Below are 6,000 nucleotides of genomic sequence, written 5' to 3'. Positions count from 1 at the left end.
ATAACTTGGAACGTTCCATATATAAATGGAAACTAAAAACAGAAAGCAGCATTTCATATATAGATAAAAATATAAACCGACATTTCTAATTTATAGAGTTTTATATCTTGGCTAAACATGAAAGATAGTGGACTAGTCCAGTCCAAAAATATATTTTTAAAACACCCTATTTTAGGGGAAATAGATGTACCTGTACATACATTAAAAGAGCAACCATTTTGAAATCGCTAATCCAAGGTATTGAACATTTCTTTAAGTGATCATGCATAAAAAAAAAATGAATGAAATACATTAAAATTAGTTAAAGATATAGAAAATGGAGTACAAACATTCATGGAGTACAAGAGAATTAGAAAATCTTTGGCTTCCCATTCCTATTCAAACGGGAAAGAAAAGCAAGGAGTATAAGGCTTGTATGCATTCATAGAGCAATAAAAACATATATAAGGAGATGGGGGTGCCCTGCACATATTGTGGCAAGGTATATAGGGTGGTGGAGTTTGAGACTTTATTAATTATCAATACATCCTGAGGAAGTCGTCATCTAACAGTAAAACGCGTAGACATCATTCGGAGGGGGTGGATCTTGTCAATTAGAACCGCACGGCGGGAACTGAGAACCTTGTCGAGAGAGTTTCCCCAAGGATTTTATTCCAAACACAGAAGACGCCCGCCATTGACTGTACTGAGCTTGTTCAGGAGTACCAGTATATGCCGTGGTTACTCACCATCTGTTCTCGTAAGAGGCAGCTTTTTTATTTATCTTCATTTTAATTGTATTACATTTATGTTTTTTGTTACCTGCTATATCTACATAATATGCACAATAAACTTGTATTGTGAATATACATAACCTCTGCTTCTTATAGAAGCAATTTAACACATGTATATTTAACATTATATATATATATATATATATATATATATATATATATATATATATACACATACACACACACACACACACACACATATATATACACACACACACAACTTGATTATTACCAATAGTGGTATACCACATAAAATATTTGAAAACGATCTATACTGTTATTTCCTTTTTTTTTTTTCATGTGTATTGACTAAGTGCCACCTACTGGAGGATTCAGAAATTATGGTTGAATACATCTTATATTACCACCATATATATGATACTGCTCCACTTGCGATTAAAACATCCTAGTTAAACCAGCAACAGTCTAAAAACCTGACTCAATGTCCACCTCTGCCATCAGTTTACCAAGTCCAAAGCTACCAACCCAGCTAAGTGCATCATAAAAAAGGCTGAAGACACTGGACAGTCATTATACAATTCATAATTTAATGATAAATGCAATTGATAAATTAAAATATGGATTAACTCAGAAGACCCAGGCTCTCAAAATTAAACCAAGAGGAAATGGATGGAAATTAGCAAAATGAGGATTAACAAAAAACAGTCTACCTATGTTTATGTATGCATTGGTACATAACATTTATAGATGAAGGTTTTCCAACCACACTGGAGTCCATTTGTTGAAAATTTGATCTCCTCCCTGACAGGAACCTACTGCAAGTCTATTATAGCAGCTCATTGCAACTGGTATTACAGCATGTTTTCCAAGTTCTTGCAAGCAGGTAGCGCTCCACTTCTCGCATGCATGCTCATTCTATGAGGAGGACTTTAGGCCACCTTCATTCTCATGTGGCAGCTCTATGATTCGACACATTCTAAAGGTCCATGAGGTAAGGCAGCTGCTTGAGGCTCCTCTTCAACTAGGTCTCCCTACTTGGTGATTTCAGGATCTGTCAGCTAAGGCATCAGATTTTCCACAGCCAATGATCCAATAAGCTCTGCAGAAGTGAGGGATTCGTCCATGCCACTCTTCATGTCCACTTAGCAGGCTGACAGGATTTTATCTGAAACTCTGCTTATATGGTTTCCCAGTTTCCCACCATTTTGCAGCTCACCACCTGTTTCCTATCTCAGGCAAACTCGAGTCTCCTAGCAACAGCACTGGCATCTACAATTGCTTTACTAACTGCCTAAATCTGCCTAGCAACAGATTTCAACCTTCTAAACTACCTCACATATTAACCTTATCGTTGCCACCATACATATATGCCACAGTGCATGTTGAAGATATGAAATGCAAGTGAGTATCTTATGACAGCCAGCTATGTAATAAATGATGATATACATCTTCCCAACTACAGAATTTGGGTATATTGACCCACCCATGCTACAGGAGAAATGGCTGTCTCCTTTGTGTATTTAGCAACAAGCAACAGATTAACAGCTCAGATCAATATTAGATGCCCCAAAGTCCACCCGTGATATATTAACCCCTTAAGGACACAGCTTCAGAAGCTTGTCTTACGCTTAATGACACAAGCAATTTTTGCATTTTCTTGCTGTATGCGGTCAACTTCAATTTGCATCTCTCTTGTTTATTGCACCGACGCATATTATATACTGTTTTTTAGAGGACAGAAAGGGCTTTAATTTGATGTAACATATATATATATATATATATAAATGCTTATTTATTATAAAAAAATACAAAAACATGAAAAAAAAGGGAAAAAATTGTGTTTTTTGTACAGTTTTTGCAATAATAATGTGTGCCTAATTAGTGCAGGTTAAAGAAAGTAATTAAAAATAAATTCATTTAGTTCTTATTTACAGAATATATGTGTCTGGGATTTTCATTTTTTTTTGGTAGTTACAGGTCACAAAGCACAAGGAGTAAAATAAATTTAATATGGAGCGTTTTTAGAATTTGGTATGTTTGTCTTGTAAGCTTAATAGCCATAAAATAAAACAAAATTGCCACACAAAAGTATATATTTATATAAAGTAGACATCACAGGCTATTGTCCTAAGGTTGTTTTGACACTTTCTAAGTAGCCATTTCACCGCCAATCTCTGCTAAATATTGGAGTAAAATTTAGTATTTTGGGTTTTTTGGCACACAAACTTATAACAAAGAACTTCTCATGTGTATTTTGTAAAGTTGGTGTGTGCTATTCCTGTACAAAGTTTTATTATGTGTTCAGTTACTTCTGCTGAGTACAACGGTACCCCCATTGTATGTCTTTGGCACTATTTCGTGAAGCTACAGTGCCATATAGGAGACCTGTCCGTTTCAACATTTACAGTAGAATTTTGAGAGGCGGATTTAATGGGCCTATGCTTCAATTTGGGGTATTATAGCAGTTTGACTGTTCAAAAAAACCTCACAAAGGCCTACCATTTGTAAAAGTAGACACATCAGGGTATCTCATATGGTGCATATTGTGCTTTAACATGCCCCCATTTTTCCACCAATATATGCTAAAGTATGTGGTAAAATATAATTTTGGGCATTTTTTACATATGGATTACATTTTTGCTGGGCATTTTGTACATTTCATATGGGCCACTAAGTTCAAACCCCCAAATTATGCTTAGCTAAGCCTTCTGAGTAAAACAATATGCCCAATGTATGACCTAGACACTATTTTGTGAAGTTACACTGCTGTAAAAGAGACATAACAAGTTACGTTTTTTAAGTGTGAATTTTCATGGAGGGTTTTGATGCGTCCGTGTCCCACTTTGGAGCACTTGAGCAGGCTACATATTACAACTACACTATAAAGGCATACCATTTCTTAAAGAAGACATCCCAGGGCAATTCAAAAGGCATATTTTGAACCTTAGCATGGGATCATTTTTCCGCTAGCTTGTACCAAGTGTAGTGGTAATACGCATTTTTTCTGCCTTTTTGACACACAAAGTGAGTTTGCGCAGTATATTTTTCAAACCTTATGTGTACTACGACTGTATAATACTTCATATGTTGCTCAACTATGTCGGCTGAGTACAGCAATACCCCCGTATGTACCTTTGCCAGGTATATGTGGACATTGAAGGGGCACATTTGAGACATAGCCATTACATTTTTTTTCCAAACTTTGAATTTTTACGCTGTGTCCATGTCCCATTTTAGAGTATTTTACAAGGCTATATAATCCAATTACTCCATAAAGGCATGCCATTTCTTAAAGAAGACATCCCAGAGTAATTCAAAAGGCATATTTTGAACCTTAGCGTGGGATCATTTTTCCGCTAGCTTGTACCAGGTGTAGTGGTAATGAGCATTTTTTTATGTATTTTTTTACTTTGTAAAACCCATTTTTAAACTTTTTTTTTTTTACTTATTAAATGTTTTACATTTTCTTAACTTTTTTACACTTTTTTCTAAACTTTTCTTTTACCGTTAACCCCTAACTAGCAGTAAGCAGCACTAACAGTAAATTCCCCATTTTCCCATAACTCCCACCCACCCCAGCTAGCAAAATATATAATTATAAAATATTTAAATTAAATAAATTGAACCCCTAAGGGTTAAAAAAATAAATAATAAAAGCTAATCCTCAGGGGTTAAAAAAAAATTAGATCACAGTATAATACTGCGATCTGTATGTTGATCACTGTAGGCAGTGATCAACTGGCAGGGAAGGGGTTAATTTTTATTTAGACTGGGTAAAGGGGGGGTGGTATTTTTTTTTTACCGAAACATTACTAAAACAGTTAAAAAAATATATAATTTTTTACCTTTTTAAAGCTTATTTAAAAAAAAAAAAATTTAACGTTAACCCCTAGTTAGCCTAACACCAAATTCCCCAATTCCCCACTAAATTCCACCCATCCCAGCTAGCTAGATATATAATTTTTAAATATTTAAATTAATTAATACAATAAATTTAACCCCTGAGGGTTAAAAAAAAATAATTAACCCTCAGGGGTTAAAAAAAAAAAAAAAAAATCAGATGACATTAAAATGTATACCCTACCAATTGCTCACTGTAGTCAGTGATCAATTGGCAGGGAAGGGGTTAATTTTATTAAAACAGGGGAAAGGGTGGGTGGGATTTAACTTAATTGTTTTTTTTTTTTTACACCAGGAGGCAGGATCAGTGAAGATCCGTCTCCCTGCACTTCACACAGAACCCGGAAGTGCAGGGAGGCGGAAGGTGAGTATGTGGAGCACATGTGCTCGCTCTGACATGCTGTCAGAGCGAGCACCGGTGCTGGGGCAGCCCGATCGGGTGCTCCCGGTCTGCCTCTAATACAGAGGCAGACCGGAGCACCGTTAACCCCGCGATCGCGGGTTAACTTTAGGAAATGACGGAAATTTTCCGTCAACGGTCCTTAACTGAAGGACAAGGTTGACGGAAAATTTACGTCACCGGTCAGGAAGGGGTTAACTTGCAATGAAGGAGCAAACAGGTTTTTAATAAGGATTAATAAAAAAGGAAACCCAAGTGTCCCTTGTAAGTTAGGCAGCGCACAGGGAGGTAATTACATTACACAAACACACACACACACAAACAATAATTCTGAACAAAAGTCCGATTATACGCACACCTATTTATCTGTCAGACAGAAATAAACATTCTTTGTACCCTGTGTTACTAAGAGACTGTGTTCATTCACAATGCAACTTTCTTGGAGGTAATCATGTCAGCCACAACGGAAAAAAAGTTACTTGCGTACTATCTCAAATCCCTACACACATTTAAATAACTGGAGTTTTTCATTGTCACTCCAATAAAAAAAAAATAGATCCAGAATTCAGCGTGCTATTCACGTTGACTTTAAAGGGACACTATTGTCACCAGAACAACTACAGCTTAATGTAGTTGTTCTGCTGAGTATAATCGCTCCCTTCAGGCATTTTCATGTAAACACTGCCTTTTCAGAGAAAGCCACCTATATGGTGGGTTTAGCACTATAGGGTCAGGAATAGATGTTTGTGCTCCTGACCCTATAGTGATCATTTAATTCAGGACATAAATAATTTCAAGTACATAAACATTCAAACTTTACATAAACAGGGACAGGGAGAACAGAAGAATGAATATAGATATGAATTACATATTTACAACTTTTTTTTTATTTTTAGGATTGGCAATGATATATTAATATATTTGCATAAAAATCCAATATAGCAGGGTAGGTTCACCTGCCACATC

At 35.9% G+C, this 6,000-nt stretch overlaps 1 protein-coding gene across 8 annotated transcripts in view; it reads right to left on the bottom strand.

Annotated features, from left to right (window-relative positions):
• MTA1 (metastasis associated 1) overlaps positions 1 to 6,000 on the bottom strand; it is a 170,243-nt gene that overhangs the window by 103,326 nt on the left and 60,917 nt on the right. The gene's annotated exons all lie outside the window — the stretch shown is intronic.

This window comes from Pelobates fuscus, chromosome 13 (genome assembly GCF_036172605.1).
Source record: "Pelobates fuscus isolate aPelFus1 chromosome 13, aPelFus1.pri, whole genome shotgun sequence".
Lineage (NCBI taxonomy): Eukaryota > Metazoa > Chordata > Amphibia > Anura > Pelobatidae > Pelobates > Pelobates fuscus.
Note: the sequence above shows the minus strand (reverse complement) of the source record. Positions and strands in the feature narration are given on the sequence as shown.